Below are 23,339 nucleotides of genomic sequence, written 5' to 3' on the forward strand. Positions count from 1 at the left end.
TAACCATAAGAATTTAAGCACTGACGAACACACGTTGCCCATGTTTTTTTTGGCCATTATTATCTAAGGAATACAACATCCGATAAGCTTTGAACGGTAGCCTGTTTTCCTTCATTCTTGTAACAAGTGTACTTTTTCTATTTGTTCATTCTTTTCCAGGGCCCATATTTCTGCACCATACTGCAATATTGGCTGGACTTGAGCATCAAATAACCTGACAAAAATACCAAACGAATTACAATCAAGCTTATACAAGATGTGAATTATCCGAATAACTGCTTTCTTTGCTTTATTTGCTATATCTTGACATGCGAAACTGAAACTAAGTTTTGTAGAAAAATAAAATCCAAGATACTTATATGCATTTACAACGGTAATTCTTTCATTTCCATATGACCATCTTTCGTTTCTTGCTAAATACCCTCCTTTACGGAACACAACAATACTTGTTTTATCCATATTTACTTTTAACTGTAAGTTACGTGCTGCAGCATATAAACTGTTAAACTGTCGCTGTAAACCCACTAAATTCCATACTTTTCCAAAAAAGACAGAGAGAGAAAGAGAGAGAGAGAGAGTGTGTGTGTGTGTGTGTGTGTGTGACAGAAAGGGAGAGAGACAGAGAAACAGAAAATGAGAGACGGAGAGTGAGTGAGAAAGAGAGACAGGGAGAGAAACTGACAGAGAGAGAGAGACAGAGGGAGAGAGAGTGTGTGTGTGTGGCAGAGAGGGGGAGAGATAGAAACAGAAAATGAGAGACTGAGAGTGAGTGAGTGAGAGAGAGAGAGAGAGACTGACAGAGAGAGAGACAGACAGACACAGAGAGAGAGACAGAGAGAGGGAGAGCGTGTGTGGCAGAGAGGGGGAGAAACAGAGAAACAGAAAATGAGAGACAGAGAGTGAGAGAGAGAGACAGAGAGAGAGACATAGAGAGAGGGTGTGTGGCAGAGAGGAGGAGAGACAGAGAAACAGAAAATGAGAGACGGAGAGTGAGAGAGACAGAGACAGAGAGAAACTGACAGATAGAGACAAAGAGAGTGTGTGTGTGTGGCAGAGAGGGGGAGAGACAGAGAAACAGAAAATGAGAGACAGAGAGTGAGTGAGAGAGAGAGAGACAGAGAGACAGAGAGAAACTGACAGACAGAGAGACAGAGACAGACAGACACACACACACAGAAACTGACACAGAGAGAGAGAGAGAGAGATCTGAATCTGAGAGAGAGAGAGAGAGAGAGAGAGAGAGAGAGAGAGAGAGAGAGAGAGAGAGAGCGTTTCCCCGCAGACACACTGAGTCGTGATGAAAAAGTCTGAGAGAGAGAGAGAGAGAGTGTGTGTGTGGCAGAGAGGGGGAGAGACAGGAAAACAGAAAATGAGAGATAGAGAGTGAGTGAGAGAGAGAGACAGAGAAACTGACAGAGAGACAGAGAGAGACACAGAGAGAGAGAGAGAGAGTGGCAGAGAGGGGGAGAGACAGAGAAACAGAAAATGAGAGATGGAGAGAGAGAGAGAGAAAGAGAGAGAGAGTGTGTGTTATTCCTCACAGACACACTGAGTCTGATGAAAATAAGACACAGCTGATGTCAACAATCCATGAGATTACAAAAACTTTGCTCAGGCAGAATAGTTGATGTTCTTGATTTTAACAGGGCTTTTGACATGGTGCCCCATGCTCCCTAGTACTATATAGGGCGTATGGAAAATAAATACCTGGATTCAAGCTAAGGAAGACTGGAAGCAGCAGAGTAGTCATTCTGAGCACACAGACATAATACCAGGAGTGCCACAGGGTTCTGTCCTAGGACCCCTGCTCTTCCTAAACTGTGAGATACTCTCATCAGTGACCTCTATCAGGCACTCAGAACATCCTCTGGCAAGCTTTTTCAGATGAGTACCTAGCCTCCTACTGAGAAAGATCAGATTACAGGATAATGCAGGCGCTGTGGGCAGACTCTCCTGAATAGTGAGAGAACGGCCGGCAGCTGGAGTTCAACCCTGGCAAATGCTCCTTCACCAGTCTCACCAGGAAGGGAATCCTTAAAACTGTATTCCACCTACACAAGGAAATGCCCCAAACAACAGATGTTTCTGGTGATGACCCTTTTACCAGCACTCTTTTTTTTTTTTTTTTTTTTTGCTGCTGCCCCAACATCTGCACCGTTTCAGTGGCATTACTCCCACGCCGCTCATTTAGATTCCCCCATACACGGCCACACCCGGGTTCGTCCATCGCAGTTCCAGCGTCGGCAGTCCACAGGGAACCATCGATGTTAGGTCGCCAGGAGGCCACACACCAGAGGAGACCCTGCACTGCTGCTGAGTCACTTCGGTGGTGTTCAGTGGTGCCTGTTCTGTTTTAACGTACTTAGGACACCACCTACTAAGCCCCCTACTAACGACAATAATGGCTTAGTCGCGGAAATGCCCCAAATAACAGATGTTTCTGGTGATGACCCTTTTACCAGCACTCTTATACACTTTTTACCATCACAACATCAGGAAGCAAGGTCCTCCAGCTTCATTCAACAAAACTTACCTAACTACATTGTATTGTATTGCATTACTTTTTTTGTCACAGCAAAATTCTCTGTATGAAATTCAGGCTGTCCTCCCAAGGGAGAGCATGTCACCACGGTACAGCACTTCCTTTTTTTTCTCCTTTTTACTATCAAAGTGGATTTTTCTACAGAATTTTGCCAGGGAAAATTCTGTTGTTGCTGTGGGTTCTTTGAATGTGCTAAGTGCATGCTACACAGAGGACCTCAGTTTGTCATCTCATCCAAATGACTAGCATCCAGGCCATCACTCAAAGTCTAAAAGAGGGGTAGAAAATGCTAGCGAGTGTGGGATTCGATCCTGCATGCTCAGGTTCTCTCAATTCCATGGCAGATGCGTTGTTACTGGGCCACTACAGCCTCAAGATAAGAGCTGCAGCCTGTATCGCTATGGTCTGGTCTATCCCAGAGTATGTACGGGGTCCTGAACAGGTCTAGAGAACAACGGTACTGGCAAGATTCACTTCAGGGAGTTGTAATGCTAGAATACTTGGCTATATGGAGATAATGCTGGGCACCCTACAAAGGGAGACGCTGGAAATGTAGGTGAGACACAACTGCCTTGCACAGAATCAACAACAGCATCTCTTTGATGTTGACAATACCCCTCAACAACCAGTAGACTGAGTCATGGAGACCAGAGGATCTATCATCGTGTGTGATTGGAACCAGCTGCCGACTGCCTGCATTAATACATCATACTGTATAACTGGAGCCATTCTTCTTCTTTTTTTCAAGTTGGAGCGGCCACAATCAACATGCTGATTTTATCTTTCTCCCCCCCCCCCCCCCCCCCCCCCCTTCTATTTTCAAGGAAAGCTTTGGCGACATACCTGATGTCACAGGTCATGTATTAAGAAACCACTGACATCTACCACATAGCAGGACATTGTTTCAACCAGTATGTTCTGTTGCCTGTGTAGAAACATACACCCCACTACACAAGCATCGTTCTGAGAACTCAGCTAATTTTGGAAGAAGTGTGTTGTGAGTAGCGCAATGTTAAACAAATCTTTTTAGTTACTTTCTTAGCATTAACTTTTGTTTTGACAGGTCAGATACCAGTGCTCTCTCTCTGTGTGTGTGTGTGTGTGTGTGTGTGTGTGTGTGTGTGTGTGAGCGCGCATGTGTCTGTCTGTGTGTTTATTACTAATTGTGACCTTAAATGCATTTGATATGAGTGTTGGTTTTCAGTGACTTATCTAACTCTTAGTGATATACGAAAAATAGTAAACAGCAGTATGACAATGATACAACCTCACATATGCATACACAAATACACACCACACTGAGTTTTGTTTTTATATAATTTACAATTTTAATCTTGACACACATTGCTCAAGGCACCATAAGCCAAAATACATAATGGACTTTAAAAAAAAAATATTGACATCAAAGTACACTGGAGTGTAATGACTGCAAAAAAAAAAAAAAAAAAAAAAAAAAAATCACATGGTATCACAGGGAGCAGAGGGAGGACGAGTTAAGTGCAGGGAACGGTGACATAACATTAACACAACACAGATTCTCCATACGCAGGATGGGGTATGAGAAGAAAAAAAAAAAAAGAAAAAAAAAAAAAAAAGCAGAAAGGGTTGTGCTGCTCTGTGACGACATGCTCTCACAAAGGGAGAGCAGCCTGAATTTCACACAGAGAACTCTGTTGTGACAAGGAAATACAGTACAATGCCATGAATATTACATGCCGATTCAAACAGAAAGCAAGAAAGACATGAGTTATGAACTGATGGTGAAGTACTAAAGACAGGCAGACACGACACCAAGTTTGGTCCCATTCTGCACATAGACAGACAACTGGTGTATGGTATTTGTCTCCAGCTACTGAAATGCTGATGCCAACACAGTCAATTTATCATTTATGGAAATGTTTTGTTCCTGCTTTTGGAAAGAAGGGGGCATGTATCATATTGTATGTATGTTTTGATTAACATTGTATTGAAGTGCAGTGTGTGTGTGTGTGTGTGTGTGTGTGTGTGTGTGTGTGTGAAGGAGGACAAAGTTTTGATTAACACTGTATTGAAGTGCAGTGTGTGTGTGTGTGTGTGTGTGTGTGTGTGTGTGTGTGTGAAGGAGGACAAAGTTATGATTAACACTGTATTGAAGTGTGTGTGTGTGTGTGTGTGTGTGTGTGAAGGAGGACAAAGTTTTGATTAACATTGTATTGAAGTGTGTGTGTGTGTGTGTGTGTGTGTGTGTGTGTGTGTGTGTGTGTGTGTGTTTGTGTGTGTGCGTGATGGTGAAGTACTAAAGACAGACAGACACGACACCAAGTTTGGTCCCATTCTGCACATAGACAGACAACTGGTGTATGGTATTTGTCTCCAGCTACTGAAATGCTGATGCCAACACAGTCAATTTATCATTTATGGAAATGTTTTGTTCCTGCTTTTGGAAAGAAGGGGCATGTATCATATTGTATGTATGTACATGTATAGACATGTACATACATGCCTGCCTCTCTGTTGTGTGTGCATGTTTTATGCACATGGTTGGTGTGTGTGTGTGTGTGTGTGTGTGTGTGTGTGTGTGAGAGAGAGAGAGAAAGAAAGAGAGAGACTCTACATGTGTGTGTGTGTGTGTGTGTGTGTGTGTGTGTGTGTGTGTGTGTGTGTGTGTGTGTGTGACAGTGTGTATGCATGAGTATTAGCAACTCTTTTTGTCGAACATTAAACTGTTAATATTTGCAAATCAATAAATCTATAAAAAAAAATAAAAAATAAAAAACATGGAAAAGACATTATAAAACTGTACCCTTTCCCCCCTTCTCATTTCTGACGGAACAAGAAATACATATGAAAACAAGCAAAAGAACAAGCCACTCTTCATCAAGATTATATTCTCTTTTGTCTCGTTACAATGTCTCTTAAAATTCTCTCCATTACAATGTCAATGATCACAAAAAATGTTCAAGACCTGGTCACAAACCGTGCAATAATAACACTAAATCAGTAGATACTTCTTGATCATGATTCAGAAATGACAGCTTAAAAAAAATTCAACACCTGATAAATTGATGTTATCCTTCGGTCATTCCTGAGCAAAATTCCATGTAGATAAGGGAGTCTTCATTTTAACCAGCACATATTTCTAATTTCAAAGTTTCTCCAAAACATCTCACATTAACCCAAAGCTATCATTAGCGTACAGCTAAAGTATGGCCACTGAAATGTGCAGATGAAGGGTAAGCAGCAGCAACAAAAAACAAACAAACAAAATTCAGTTGATGGCATACTATTAGATACTCTCATCTAAGCACTAAAGCAGTATGCTAGTACAACATACATTGTAGTCATTCAGATGAGATGACTAACTCAAACTCCATGTGCAGCATGCACTTAGTGCACGTAAAAGAACCCACGGCAACAAAACTGTTGTCCCTGACAAAAATCCCGTAGAAAACTCCACTCTGATAGAAAAACTAACACAATTACAGTCACTGCTGCACTGTAGCAACACGCCCTCCTAGGGAGAGAAGCACAAATTTCACACACAGAAATCTGATGAGACAAAATGTAATACAATAAAAAATACAACACATTTCTGTTCAGGAAAATTAATCAGGACTGAAACATACTCCCTCAACAGATGCTGAGACATGATCCTCTAATGATGATGTGAATGTCACAATGATCAGACCAAATTCACTGACAGTTACACCAAACGTGACCATCTCCCCCACATCTGTAAACCGTGCCGTCATATTTCTTTTAGACGCACAGTATTTAGACTCAAGAAATGAAAGAGGGGGAAGGGGGTGAGGGGGGATTTATCACATTCCACACAGAATAATCCCGGTAACACAGTCACATGCATTCTCACTCACTCTGGTACAATACTGAACATGTTGAGTGGAGTGATGGCCTAGAGGTAACGCGTCCGCCTAGGAAGCGAGAGAATCTGAGCGCACTGGTTCGAATCACGGCTCAGCCGCCGATATTTTCTCCCCCCCCCCCCACTAGACCTTGAGTGGTGGTCTGGGCGCTAGTCATTCGGATGAGACGATAAACCGAGGTCACGTGTGCAGCATGCACTTAGCGCACGTAAAAGAACCCACGGCAACAAAAGGGTTGTTCCTGTCAAAATTCTGTAGAAAAATCCACTTCGATAGGAAAAACAAAAAAAACTGCACGCAGGAAAAAGTACAAAAAAATGGGTGGCGCTGTAGTGTAGCGACGCGCTCTCCCTGGGGAGAGCAGCCCGAATTTCACACAGAGAAATCTGTTGTGATAAAAAGAACTACAAATACAAATACAAATGTACACAGCCATCATTTGCGATGCAGAAAATAGTTTCCAAGTCAAGCACACACACAGTGCTGAGCATGCAGAAGCTGGTGTTGAGCATGCATCATGTTCTCCTCTTTCTTTTCAAAGCTTTCAGTCGCAGCTCTTCTTGCTCTTTACGAATATCCTCCAGATCCTCTTTCAGGCCAATGCGAGCACTGCACACACAAGACACAATGCCAAATGTTTGAGCATTTATCAAAACTGATTTTTACACAGCCTACTTTCAAACCTTTCAACTGTGCTCGCACTGTTTTGAGGGTGTATCATGAGTAATATTAACTCACTCAGTACGGCCAGTCCTCTCTTCTCCTCTACACAGACCCCTCGGATGTCCAGTGGGTGTCTGAATGACCCAACCTTTAGCTTCCGTCGTCAGAATTGTGGTATTCTTTGTCAACATTCACGTCTTCAGTATAAGAGCCTTCCGCTTGCAATATTTTGATGATGGTAATTGGAGTGAAACGCTGTTAACGTCGTCTCTTTCGCCGTTTGTATGGACAGAGTTAATTAAGCCCATGGAAATATGTGGGCATGGGAAGGGGGACTGTCAGGGATTAAATCTATACATATTCAATCACCAACAAATAATTTTATATCCAGAATCTGACAAATTAAACTTTTAAAGGATGCTGGTAAAAAATTAACTTAGCTTGACAATTTAAAAGTCTTGCCTGCACTGTTCTGCAGAACTGGAGTGGGGTGTACAACTGATATTAAAACGCGCGCGTCGTGCGTGTGTGTGTGTGTGCACTGTGTATATGTCACTGCAATGCTGTGCATGTCCCTTTTGTGTTTATGTGCATAAATGTACAAGGGTGCTTGCAAATTCATATCTTCTTTCTTTTATTCAAAATTTCTATTTGCAACCAGGGAAAATGACAAATAAGTTTAACGAATCATTACTGATGATAAACTGAAAAAACAACAAAAAACAATTACAACAACAACAACAACAAAAAACCACATACCTTCTGGCTTCTTCCTTCATGACTTGACTGAAGCCAACCTCCATGTTTCTGTCATCATCATCTTCATCACGGAACCTGAACAGTAGAATAAGCACAAAGGCACTGGATTATTTATAATACTGTTTGACATCATGCTGCTTTTGGGGTACACATTAAAGTATCACAACAAGAAAACAGTCTGATCAGTGTGAACTATTTTGGACCCTAATCCATCTTAACTTTGTCCCAACCCTACTTTCAAAAACACATTATTGTTCACCTGAGGGGACATGTTTTTAAATTCGACAGCTTATTTTTACTCCCTTTACTTCTCATATGCATGCACAAGCTCACATGAGCATGTGCACATAGGTCATGTGGAGTGATGGCCTAGAGGTAACGCGTCTGCCTAGGAAGTGAGAGAATCTGAGTGCACTGGTTGGAATCATGGCTTAGCCGCCAATATTTTCTCCCCCTCCACTAGACCTTAAGTGGTGGTCTGGACGCTAGTCATTCGGATGAGATGTTAAACCGAGGTCCCGTGTGCAGACAAAAGCTCCCTGACCAAGCACTTTCCCAGGGCTACTGTTGTACACCGAGTACGGCCAATACTAATCGTGTCTGAGATGACAATCATTATACTTTATTTCACCACACAATCTTCCAACAAAGTATAATCATACCGGAGATGTCAAACTGTATAACCTGTCTCAGTGAACAGTCTCACAGTATATTCAACTTCAGCAACAGAAAGGGAGAAAGGCAGCAGTGATGAATTTATGAAACCTTTCATTAGAAGCTCTCTGAAGCTCCTCACTGCTGATCAATATTTTTTAACTAGTCAATAACAAATGACGTATTGGCCTGACTTCACCCTTGCTCTTTCATTCAGCATGAAAGTATCATACTTTTATAGTATGCCATTTTCACTTAACCAGAATACTGTCAGTAAATCAAAAAGGGAAAGAAAGGGTTAGAAAGGGAACAGATTACTGTCATTGCTCAGCAGTTAATAAATCTAATGTATTAGTTCATATTTATTAGATGATCAAAGCACATTCATGGAAAAACATATATGTAGTGTAAGCACATCCACACACTCTGCCAGTCTGGGACTTAAAGATACTGTAATTTAGAAAGATTCAGACAGAAAGAGAGACACAAAGAAAAATTCATTATATGATCACATACTGGAAAAGGAATGAACTTTACATTCTAGGTTAATTTCCTACATTTCAGGCTTTGGTTGTATGCTAAATCCAAGTTTTAAGAAACTCATACACAAATTACTGCACAGCAGCAAAAAATCCAACAACTTGTAGTTGTAGTAAAGCTCTATAAAAGTATAGCTTAAAAAGAAATAAAAGGAAAAAAAAGAGAACATCTTTAAACCAAACAAAGCAGCAAAAACCATCAGCAAACAAGAAACTTACTTTCTCCTGTCATATCCAAACATCTGTTGGATCATTTTGGACACGGCGCCAGTATCCTCCACCTCTCCATCGTCAATAAAGTCATCCATCTCATCGTCATACTCGTCCTCTTCCGATTCGCTGTCAATCACCATCTTCCTTTTGGGAGCTGTCAAAACAATCATGGTGAATAATTATCATAAAGATTTTCACACGTTAAAACTCAGGTTAGCTCACATAGTACGGCCAGTCCTCTCTTCTCCTCTACACAGACCCCTCGAACGTCCAGCGGGTGTCTGAATGACCCAACCTTTAGATTCCGTCGTCAGAATTGTGTTATTCTTTGTCAACATTCACGTCTTCAGTATAAGAGCCTTCCGCTTGCAATATTTTGATGATGGTTATTGGGGTGAAACGCTGTTAACGTCGTCTCTTTCGCCGTTCGTATGGAGAGAGTTAATCAAATCATTCTTGTGCAGAACTGAATCATTGCTACATGATACTAAGAATGCATAATTCCACAACAACCAAATTCGGTAAAACAGTGTTTGTGCCTGATCATAATGAGTGTTTGACTGAAAGAAGCACAAGAGCAAGGCCTCATGCTTTCATGATTTAAGTGCATCAAACAGTGTGATAGTGTCTCACTGTCTGTGGTCTGTGGCACTGTTCTGACAGGCCTTGAACCTCAGTTCAGTGCCATTTCACTTTCAGCAGAAAAAACAACAACGAATTATTACAATATCAGGTGACTGTACTGACCTCTTATTGGATTAACACTTTTAAGTTTGATCCACTGAGATTACCAATACAGACATTATCATAACTGAAATGATGACAGTTTAGAACAGCAGTTATTTTAAACACAGATTGGGCAATAAAACTGTCAACAAATATATTAGTGTACACACTGCAGTCCCTCAAGGCTGATAACACTGGCAACCATTTCAATATCTCACTAAATTATATACTTTGAAGCAGTTCTTTAACATCTGCCTTTCACATATTGTGATACTAATGATAACACTGACACACACATCAAATCATAATCAGTGGTCATTAAGTAAATGAGCAATGAGTCAAACAACTTACCTGGTGCTTCTTTCATTTTCTTGTACTCTGGTCGGTTGAACAGCTTGTCCCAAGCATTGCCCTCTCTTGTCTTGTCAGCAACAGCACCACCAGATGCCTTGGGGCGATGTTGTGCAGAAGAATGTTGTGATGACGACGCCGATGAGGATGAAGGCTTCTGCTTGTTTTCAGCACTTGGTTGAACTGCTTCTGACTTGCGGTCACCATTCACGTGTTGGGCCACAGCCTGAGGTTTGTTGGCTGTCATGCCGGGTCGGGTAGGGTGGGGTTTAGGGACATGCACTGGACGACTGTCTGAACTTTTTGAGGTTGATGGGCGATTCCTGGTAGAGGTGTGGGCTTTGCTGTCACTCTTTGTGCTGCCAGAGTGTGTGTCAGTCTTTGCACTGCTGGTATTACCACCTTTGCGTGGGATAGAAAATGGTTTTGAATGACTAGCACTGTCTTCCAGTGGAATCACATTGTGATCTGTACGTAAGAACCCTCCAGGAGGAGAACCAGCTTTTTCTGACTTGTCTTGTTTTGCATTTGCAGTGGTTCCAAACTTGTACCAGTCTTGGTAGTCTTTTGTTTTCATCCGCTCCTCTCGAGCTAGTTTGCGATCGATTTCCTCTTGTGTCATAGGTCGCCTTTCTTTCTCTTTCTTTGGAGCGATGCCAACCATGACTGGCTGTGCCTGATTCTGCTCTGCCAGCTTCAGAATGTCCGCAAAACTGACAGGAGGAGGTCTTGGTCGAGGTTTAGGCTTGATCTTGGGGTTTTCACGCAGTTCATCAAACCGGTTCGACTTGGCTGCACCTTTGGAATCAGAACTCTTCTCACTTCTTACATTCATACTTCTCTGTCTATCCTTAATATTTTCTTTGTTACGTTTTTTCTCTTTTAACTTTTTGGCATATTTTTCTTTTTCTTCTTCAGGTTTTGGTTCAGGCCTTTTCAAGCTTGGTTTTTCTTCTTCATCATAAGCAATTTTGTCCAAGCAAGAGCCTGTGAAATCACCATCCAGTTTTTCTCTCTTGGCTCGCCTCTTTTGGACTTCTCCCCATGCTGACCTTTTGCGGCTCCCTGGTTCTGATTCTGCCATTCTTTTCAGAATAGCTTGCAGTTTTTCAAGCATTTTCGCTCTTTCTTCCGTGGAACCTCCATATCGGTGTATAGTTGGTTTTAAAGGATGGCGAGTTAGTGTCACTGGAACAGCACCGCTTTCCTGTTCGGAGTCTGTGGAACTGGTGAGCTGTTTGGGATTTGCAGAACTGGCATGCTGTTTGGCGCTCCTGTTTACCGATGGCTGTTTGGGAGCTGAAGGTTCCTCCTCTTCTTCCGAACTGATGTCCGGACTGGTAATGTAACCACTGAAATCATTCCCTGCCACAATGACTGTTTTCTCTTTGATCACATATTTATCTGTATTGTGATGCTTATGTGAATTTTGTTGCTGTGTTTTGGAAAGACTGCTGCTGCTGCCACTGTGAGATTTGTCTCTGTTTGAACTCTCATGTGTCTTGCTACTTGAATCACGTTTCTCAGAAGTATGTTTGTCTCTGTTTGATCTCTCATGAGTCTTGCTGCTTGAATCACGTTTCTCAGAAGAATGTTTGTGCTTATCTGAGTGGTGCTTATTCCTATCTGTCTCTGCACGATGGCGGTCTTCTCCTTTGGAGGAATGTTCACCTGACTTGCGTGTGCTGCTGTGACTAGAATTAGAGGAGCGCTCCGAGTCTTTATGTGAATGCCTTTCTTTCTTTCCTGAGTGTCCATGTGATGAAGACTTGCTAGACTTTTCTGCAGATGATTGATGACCTCCATGGTGGGAAGAGAGTTTGGTGGAGGCACTGCTGCTCAGCTGGGGTTCATCACCGGAGCTGATTGAAGAGAAGGATTCTGCATCAGATGGTGGGGCTTCAGGTACAGCAGTCTTCTTTGGAATGCGAAAGGTGTTCTTTCGTTTCTCCTCCCTCTCTCTTTCCTGCCTGGCATTTTCTGCAAGACAACCAACATTCCTTCAGGTAAGATGGAAAGGAAATATTTTTTTCTTAGAGGTGTAAAGGGTGAGGGGCATCAGAGTTTAGGTTTGGTTCATGGGTCGTTTTCTGAAAGTGAATGGGTCAGAAAATTGAAATAATGAAAAAAACACTCCCTTTTCCTCCCCTCCCCTGGAAAGCATTGATTGTACACAGCTACCAACTCGTCAGAATCCAATATATCTAGATGGGTGGAGTGTTCGGGAAGGGGTTTAACTCTTTCCATACGAACGGCGAAAGAGACGACGTTAACAGCGTTTCACTCCAATTACCATCATCAAAATATTGCAATCTGGAAGGCTCTTATACTGAAGACGTGAATGTTGACAAAGAATACCACAAATCTGACGACGGAAGCTAAAGGTTGGGTCATTCAGACACCCACTGGACATCCGAGGGGTCTGTGTAGAGGAGAAGAGAGGACTGGCCGTACTGAGTGAGTTAACCCCACTACACCAAATAGGGGGTAATAATATGCTTTTACTGTTTTAGAAGAAAAAAGGCAACAAAACTGCAACCACAAAAAACTAACACGAGAGGATGGAAGATTTCAGCTGTTTTGACAGACATGACATGACAGACAGCGTGCATTGCCTGATATATATTATTATTATATATCAGTCTGTAACAGACTCTTTTTTTTTTATTATAATCGACTCAACAGATAATCCACCATTATGAACAACCCTTTATGTTGGATCAACAGATGTTCAAAACTCAGCCTCGATACAACACAAAGACAATAAGGATCACTCCTTGATGCCTAGGTTCTGTTTTATCATTCTTAAGTTCTTTATTTCAAATGTTTCAAAGAGACCCTGGACACGCTTTGTGCTTTTCAAAAACTTCAAAGTGATCAGTCAATAGTCTTTAGACTTTTGTCAAAAAATATTGGTTAATTTTTCCTGGTTTCATGAAAGAAAGACCAGCCCAGTAAAAAGACTTCAACTTCAAGTACTATAATCTTTATAAAAGTAAATGTAGCTGGCAAAACCACCCATATCATATGAGCATGGAGCCTGGTATTAATATCAACAATATTTAGTATACATAAAATTACAAAAGAACAGGTCAAGAGACTTGTATATGATAGTTTTATGATGTAGGTCTACTATTCATTTATGTATTAAGACTTCTTGCAAAAGCACATATTCTTGAAGTTCTATGCAGTTTACAACAGCACTAAAAACATTCACTCAAACATCCCCACACAAACATATGCATATAATTTGAAACATAGGTAAGAGATCCATTGCCCACTAACCTTTTGAAATTATGTCTTGATGACGTTCTCCCTTTCATCACCAGAATTATTAATCATTCTCTAGAGTCAGGCATTGTTGATGATTGTCTTAAATTGGCCATTGTCACCCCTCTTTTTAAAAAGCACAATTTGGGCACAAATCAGCTCAAGAACTATAGACCTGTCTCTAATCTTTCTTTCATTTCTAAAATCATTGAAAAAATTGTGTTACATCAGCTCCAGGAACATCTTGATGAAAACGGCCTGCTTGAAACTTGTCAGTCAGCTTATCGGAAAAGCCATAGCACAGAAACAGCCCTTCTTTCGGTCACAGATAGTCTCCTCTCAAACACAGATAAAAGACTTACATCTGTAGTGGCATTTTTAGATCTGTCAGCGGCATTTGATACAACTGACCACCAAATTCTTATCAATCGTCTTAACACTACCTTTGGCATTAAATCTACTGCTTTAAAATGGTTTTCTTTATATCTTTCAAATCGTCAACTCAAGGTCAAAGTAAAACATAGCACCTCTAAAGTCATTCCTCTTGTGTTTGGTGTCCCTCAGGGATCAGTCTTAGGGCCTATCTTGTTCACTTTGTACACTCACTCTTTGATTACCATAAATATGCCAAACATCAGCCAGATACCTGGGTGTATATCTCGATCAAACCTGGACTATGAACGACCAAATTTCATTTTCGTGTCGTTCATGTAATTTTCATCTCCGAAGACTAGCCTCAGTCAGACCCTACATAACAGAGAAAAATATGGCTCAGTTGGTTTCCTCTCTAGTCCTGTCCTGACTGGATTACTGCAATTCCACTCTTGCAGGTTTACCATCTTCCTCCATCAACAGATTACAGAAAATTCAGAACAATGGTGCACGACTGGTTCTCGCCAAAAAGAAATCTGATCATGTTACACTTGTGCTGAATCGGTTACACTGGTTTCCGACCGAGTCCTGCACTCACTATAAGTTAGCAACACTCGCCTTCAAACATTTCGACAAATCTCTTCCATTGTATCTCTCCTCTGTATTGGATACATATGAACTGCACAGAACATCTGAAATGTGCTGGAAATAGGTCTTTCAGAGCTCAGGTTCCCCAAGTGTGGAACTCTCTACCTTCACCTCTTAGAAATGCCTCTGATCTGCATTCCTTTAAGTCAGATCTGAAAACTTACCTTTTCCGTAAGCATTTTTGTTCTGGGCGGAACGGTTAAACCAAGGTATGCCTAGCCTGTTAACAAGTATCTTTGTACTCGTATTTTTGTAGTCCTGTTTTAATGCATTGTGCATTTTACTGATGTAGTTTTGGTTTTAGATGTGATGGCATTTTTTCTATCTGGTTATTTTTAATGGGCGCGCGCGCGCGCGCGTGTGTGTGTGTGTGTGTGTGTGTGTTCTATGAAATGCATTTTGTTTTAATCTAAGCCTTATTTACCTCATAGCTTTTATAATCTGATTCGTCTCTTAAGTGTGCTTTTTTATTCATATGAACACACTGGATGTTTTCCATTGTCAGATAGCGGTTGATGTGTTTTTTAAGGCATGTTTATAGTCTGCTGGATGATGTAAGGCGCTTTGAGCAGCATTGGTGCTGGATATCGTGCCATAGAAAAACTATGTATTATTATTATTATTATTATTATCATTATCATTATTATCATTAAGAGAGAACAATTAAAAGAGGTCATGTCAATAGATTAAATCAAGAAATGTAACAGGTATAAAAAAAAATTAAGATAAAAATGAAATAATGATAACAACAAAAAAGTAGACAACTGAAACTGAAAGAAGAACACAAGCACGTATGCGCATACATACATACGTAGGACATACATACATAACACACAACGCACACACACACACACACACACACACACACACACACACACATGCTCGTATGTACGCACGCACGCATGCATGCACCAACAATTGCATGCATACCCAGACACACTACTCACGCACTCACTCAATGACACACACACACCTGCACACACCTACAGGCACACACACACACGAACACAGATCAACAATCAAATAATGCAAACTAACCACGACATTACATGATAAAACAGTTCCTGCTAAGCATTTCCCTGAAGAAACACCCCACATAACACACACAGATAAAACTAGAAAGATAAAGCAGATGTTCACACACACACACACACACACACACACACACACACACAGACACACACACACACACACACACACACACACACACACACACACACACACACACACACACACACACACACACACACACACACACACTACGGTCCCACAAACTCCCACAGGAACCATCCATTCAAGTGACCACATCCCATGCCACAAAGAATGCAGCTAATCCCAAACATTTTCTAAATTCGACACCAGCAGCACATTCAAGACAAATTACAAGTCTAATGTATAGAATTCGTTTAAATGCCTTTCAGACAAAATTTTCTAAAAATATGAAATGTATATGCGGTAAGCAAATAACTGTAAGCCATCTACTCATTCATTGTCCGAAGATAAGACAGTTAATTCCAAAAGATGTAATTGATGACTTTTCTTCCAATATTTCATTAGCCACTGAAAAGATTTTGAATGATTATTCATTGCTTAGAATGTTTTCAGAAATTTTAAACTCCAGTCCAGTTGGTATCCTCCTTTGATGTATTACAATTAATTAATGTTGTTATTTATATTTACATTGTTGTAGGTTAATACTTGTTGATATGCATATACATATTCTCCCTCCCATGACACCTCATTCAATACACACCACAATCTCTTTAGACCTTTTCTTATAATAATCTACCTTCCCTCTGATACATAACATGAACACTTTTTTACACTAATGTTCACATGCACTCCCTTTCCTTTATCCACTACTTGACTCCTTTCCGTCTAAAAACACTTATAGTGAATAGACGTTAAACTGAAGATAACACTACGGTCCCACCAGCTTCCACAGGAACCATCCATTCAAGTGACCACATCCCATGCCACAGTCCCAACAGAAGAGAAGGCATTTACAAACCTGAAATCGTCCATCAAGTCCTTTTTTCTCACCAAAGAAACCCACTGTGAATGAACCCTCTACCCCAAAACTTTCATCCACTCCCTCAAATCAAATTATTCAATCAACAGCCACCGTAAAACCATCAGCTGAATTGTGCCCTTTCAATAGTCAGAACACATATACTGTGGGTATTCATGACAAAACCACGTAGACTAGAAATGAGTGTGTGGAGGAGGGGGGTAGAGGAGGTGCAGGGTAATGTGTGTGGTGTGTGGTGTGTGTGTGTGTGTGTGTTGGAGCTCATATACGTTTATATGTATTTGACTGTGCCTTCATATCTGCGAAACTGCATGTTTGGTGCATATCTGTTATGCATGTGTGGGTGTATGAGTGAATGTGTGTCTTCATGTTTTACATTTATTTGCTTATTTATCATCATTGTTGTCTTATTTATTTTTTTTATTTTTTATATTGTTATTACTACTACCTTTTTCTATATTATAATAATTGTTTATTTATTTATTTATGTAAGCTTATCTATTATTTATTCCCCCCTTTTTTTTCTTCTTTTTTTCTCAAGGCCTGACTAAGCGTGTTGGGTTACGCTGCTGGTCAGGCATCTGCTTGGCAGATGTGGTGTAGCGTATATGGTTTTGTCCGAACGCGGTGACGCCTCCTTGAGCTACTGAAACTGAAACTGACAAAACCAAACACCAGACACCGGTCAGCAGCAAACACTCAGTCACATCAGGATCAACAGCTGAGCCGGCGAAGGCAGCCCCCTCAGTCAACATGGCTGTAAAGTCTTCAAGTGACTTATTATCCGCAAGTAAAACCCGAACTGGCCCTTCAAAAGGAGCCAAACACGACAGAAAAGAGAAAGCCACTGCACAGAACAAGAGAGGCAAGGCCATCAAGACTCACTTGTGATAAATCAAGTCCCCTAGCATTAATTACAGAGTAATTTCCCTTTTTTTAAACTATCTCCACCAAACCGTTTGCAAAAATAAATAAAAATTCCATGCTTAGCAAAAGAAGTTCCTGTTTGAACAAAAAATTATAATAATGACTCCTCTTGTTGTTGTGTCAGAATAAGAGGTCAAAGTGCCAAGTTTAGAGAATACAAAAAATATAAATATAACAGTAAATGCAGTTTGCATATAATTAGGCTTCTTTTTTAAATTTTTTGTGCCCATCCCAGAGGTGCAGTATTGTTTTAAACAAGACGACTGGAAAGAACTGAATTTTTCCTATTTTTATGCCAAATTTGGTGTTAACTGACAAAGTATTTGCAGAGAAAATGTCAATGTTAAAGTTTACCACGGACACACAGACACAGACAACCGAACACCAGGTTAAAACATAGACTCACTTTGTTTACACAAGTGAGTCAAAAAGAGGTCGCCACAACAAAACTTGACGCGAACAGACACGGAAACAACGCCAACAGCTGGGCAAGGCAGAGTTCAGAGGAAACACAGGACTCTGAAAGCGACACCACGGACAACGACGAGGACGAGAATCGTCAGGACACCCACAAGATTTCCCAACTCCCACAAGTTACCCTGCTCCATGACTCAGTGTTGAAAGGAGTGCAAGCAGACAGGCTTGGTCGTTCTTATGGCCTGGACATCGATAAAAAGAAGATTGTCAAAAATTGAAAATTTCTCCATGCATGATTCAGAACAACCAGACGCCATACTTATTCACTCTGGTATCAACGACTTAAAAATATGACAGCTGAAAAAACATGCAACAACCTTGTCACAACAATCAGAACAAAACACCCCACAACAAAAAGTCAGATGAACTCAACCACAAAGTGGAGCTGTTCAACGCCCTGGCCTTCACAAAACTTCACGACGCTGACAACGTGTCCTTCCTGGGACACGACAGCCTTCAGAGAGAGAAACAGAGAGAGAGAGGCAGAGCGGGGGAAACAGAGAGAGAGTGGCAGAGAGAGAGAGAGAGTGTGTGTGTGGCAGAGAGGGGGAGAGACAGAGAAACAGAAAATGAGAGACGGAGAGTGAGAGAGAGAGAGAGAGAGAGAGAGAGAGAGACTGACACAGCGAGAGAGACTGACAGAGAGAGACAGAGAGAGAGTGGCAGAGAGGGGAGAGACAGAGAAACAGAAAATGAGAGACGAAGAGAGAGAGACAGATACAGAGAGAGAGCGAGCGTTTGCCACCAGATACACTGAGTCGCGATGAAAAAGTCAAAGTCCGTGTAACACGGCCCGGACTACAAGGCAGCGGGCCCAACACACAAGTCGCTGCTCAACTCTGAACGCGGACGGCTGGTGGTATGAAGAGAACACATAACACATTCAATCCACAACACATCTTTGATCAAGCAGAAAGCATTATCAGTCACAAATATATACAAACATCTGTATTTGACTGTTTTTGGATCTTTGTGAGAGGGACTATCGACACGGGGGAGTATCGACACGGGGGGGTATTGACGCGGGGGAGTATCGACACGGTTGAGTATCGGGCTGACCCCTTCAGACAACTCGCCATCTCCAAGACGAGATCCACCCAAACAGGAAAGGAGACAGTATCCTCACAGGAAACACTGGTCAACATTTGGAAACTATCCTGTGGGAAAGACCTAGGAGGAAACGATATTCCTCGACCAACAATATTCGAAAAACAACGGGCCAGTACCAAAGACCACGCCAGCAACAACGAAGAGAGGGAGAATTCCGCAGAAGAAACTACGACAGGAGCAACAACCACAATGCTGGATTCTACAACAGATACAAGACGACAGACAGAGGTTTCTATCGCAACAACGAAGAGAACATCATCTACATTGGACAGGTGAGAAGATCCCGACAGCACGCTACACAGAATCGTCTACCACGTTCGTCAGACATGAACACTGCTACAAGTCAAAGATACAACCGAGGGTGATATGATAATTCTGTCTACTATGACGTCACGGGATGTTTCACGGGATTTCAAAGAATATGACACGCACCTGAATTAAGAAAGTGCACATAATATATATCTTCCAGAAATCTCACCAGGAATTCACTATGTACGACAAAAACGGAGTAAAGCAGCAAGTTTATCTGGTGGTATATCGGTATATATCAAAGAAAATATCCGAAGATACGTCAAAATTCTGCCATGTAGCAACAGTGATCTAGTATGGTTAATGATACCTGGGACCAACAATGACAATGATATTTACATTGGATGTGTATAGATCCCACCACAAACATCGTCATTTGGTCGAGACAACACCGTAGGCCAGGAAATTTAGGTTAAAATTTGTCAAAATGTCTGCAACAAAACCGTTCTTTTTACGATAAAATAGAATAAATCATACTGATCACACTGATATAAAGTTGACCACTATAGGGGGGCGGGAACATAGGTAGATTTTGATTTTTAATGTCCAGAATCGAATATTTTTATTACTTCTGCCTGAGTGAGAGCGCCTTACAAAGAGTCGCAAGGCAAGCACAGGCGAAGGTTACGCAAGCGCGGTATAAGGGGTCGCCAGAGGAAAGCGTTCAGCGCGGTACAGTACATGTGACTGACTGCTGCCGCGCTGTTGCTGATCTGTGAGCAGTTCACTGCGGCAGACAACTGATTCTGAACAGTAAGCTAGGAACAGAGCTCTTTGGAGTCAAAAGGAAACAAACATTTTCAATTCCATGTATTTTATACTTAAGTGGTAGAAGACGCAAATCCGCTTTTATGAATGTTTTCCAGCTTCCTACCATTCATGACATATCATAAAGAATGAAATCGGTATTATACCGACTGCAAAGGTGAATTTACAAAGGCAGCACGGGATCATTTAGTTCGAAAGTACAATTTTGTTGATATTTTACGCAATGCACAACATGGTCCGGATATACTCCATGCTCCGGACGAAGGAATGCTCACGCATTCCTACACAAAACGTATTCGGTTTCGGACGAAGGAATGGAATAGCATTCTCCGAAAGTAAAATTCCATCATGCGCTGTACACGTGATTTTGTGATTAGCCAAGCAGAGTGCGCTATTCTGGGTCACTCCACACCCGAATGGTATGATTGGTCAGCCTGGGATGTGTGGCCTGTCTCGCACACACGCTGGCAAAGTCACTGACCGGTCGTCTGCTTGCGTGCCAGCCTGTTAGCAAAGCGGCCTCTTCTCAGAATGTTGTGGAGCGAACAAGGCAGCGACGGCAATGTTTTAGGGTTGCCGAAGTACTTGAAATGCTACAAACTGAAGGGTCGGACATTGAAGAGGTGGATGATGACGAAGAAGAAAGCGAATTTAATGCAGAAAGCGAGCATGGGTACGGTGATTCGGGGTGAAAAATTGGCAGTATTTTCTACATATGGCAAAACTGTAAAAATAAGATGAGAAATTTGATTTTTTTTATATGTAATAGCTCAATACGAAATAAACCAGTTATGAAAGTTTCATTTTCTTACACAATATTTTGTATTTTTTGTAATTTTTTTCCAAACCCCTACAAATGGGCCGTCTGTGGGGAAAAGCAAGGGAGAAAACTTGTCGTCCCGAGTGTGTTAACGTGTACACTATAAATATCTAAATATGTGTTAACCCGTTTCGGTTTCAGTGAACATTATCGGCGCTCTGTCCAGAATATAAATTGGGAAAGTATGGAGGGCAGATGATGGCAAAATTGAACATCATGTCTTGATGTGAAAAGAACGGTATGAAATACATATTTTTCTTTGGAAATGAAGCGGTATTTGCAAATGTGACTCACGAACCCTGGCGCAGTAGACGTCGATTTAGCGTGGGATATAAATAATAATCATAATGATAACAATGGATCATAAATTTTTATTAATGATTATGTAAAACTTTGTTGTAACACGTGTAACATTGAATCCATGTTACCTAAACTAACTTTCCCAATGCAGATGTTTGAATTACTGGATTTATAATAATGATAGTAATGAATCTATCATGCGATCCTTAGCCAGTGCAGTGCATTCAAACAAAGCCTGTGCAAAATGATGTATTTTATTAATGATTACCTAAAACCTTATGACATATGTAACATGGAACCCAAAATACCTAAACTAACTCCCCCACCCTGGATGATTTTATTTATCAGAAACACTGCAGGCACTCCATTTTCACATCAATTCTCCCCAGTGTTTAACTGTTTAAAGTACTACCGTTCATCTTATTATGAAATGGGAATTGTATTATTTATATCACTTGACAAGAGTTTTCCTCTTTATCTGAAGAATTGTGATCAAAACACCGGATTCTTTGTATCTTTCTATTCGGTCAATCAACAAAACTGATTAGCGTTATCCTCACAGCGAACAAATATGTAGGATTGCAGAAAAACAAAATGTAATAAAAGTAAGACTTTGAGAAAAAACAAAAACAAACAACAATAACAACAACAAACAACAACTAAAAATAAGGAATTATATTATCTGTGTAAAGCAGAACCAAAGAACATGTGTTCCGTGTCCGAATGTGACATCTGACTTCATCTCAAGCACTACTAAACGTGAAATGCTTCAAACTTGATTAATTTTAAGAATTTCATTCACAGTCAATGTATACTTTGGTTTTTCAGAACTTGTGTGATGTAAAATGTGGCTGTCCTAATCAAATTTTGCAAAACAATAAGCGTGTAGGGACTGACATTTTTCGGATACAACAATTTTTTTCGTTCCACACTTTGTCTTGTGAACTGATAAACTGCATCATTTCGTGATAAAACTTCACCAGACAGCAAAAGCCAGAATCAATTGTTGTTTGGAACTTTTGATCCAAGTCTTCAACTGAAAACAGTCTTACTAAACTACATGCATTGACTTGGTTCGAAATCTTACGCCAGTATCCGTATATTACCGCATCTCGCCATGTGTCAGAAACAGTGATTGTGTCTAAACTTAATCGGATCAGAGATAAATGTACAAACAAACCATAACAACGACGAAATTAACATACACAGGGTTTGTTTGTTTTTTTTTTTTTTTTTTTTTTTTTAATATAGCAACCACGGGGTGTGAATGAACATATCGGAGATTTCCGTGTAACATTTGTACATCTCACACACTGTCGGAAACAACACATTCTCTGAATATGTGTTCAAACACACACGATTTAAGGGTGTTTGTCAAACCGATTTATGCTTTCCCACGATGAATCCGCATGATGTATATGGAAACAGTTCTAATTTTGTTTACATGTATATTTTTATTGGGTCGTTTACATGCACAGAAGTAACACAGAAAAGCAGAACTGAAAATTAATATACGACGTCGATTGCATTTAAATAGTTGAATAGACTTTTTTTCTTCAGAAAATGAGTGTATGTGCTGCAGAAGATAGATGTGTTGACCACCTGTTGCAAGTAAAGAACGTGTAGTGTATTCATGAATGTGTTTGCCTTTGAATGAATAAAAATACGTCAAGAGGAACGGGTTGTTTACGTCTGTAACGCGGATTTTTTGTGTGTAATATTTCAAACTTAATGTACCATTTTTACTGATAATGTTTTATTATCGCAACGAATAGATCAGGTCTTTATGTACTGGATTTTAATCAGGTTTGTACTTATTTGTTTCTGACCACTTCATGTTCAGACACATTGCCATGTCACAAAATGGCGCCGAAATTTTGGATGTTTTTAATAATTTTCAACACATTTAAGACAAGAACAAACCATATTCTCACAAAATTGTTGCAGACATTTCTCTAATGAATTGCAATCCTAATAATATGTGAAACATTTGAAT

Source organism: Babylonia areolata, chromosome 35, assembly GCF_041734735.1.
Source record: "Babylonia areolata isolate BAREFJ2019XMU chromosome 35, ASM4173473v1, whole genome shotgun sequence".
NCBI lineage: Eukaryota > Metazoa > Mollusca > Gastropoda > Neogastropoda > Buccinidae > Babylonia > Babylonia areolata.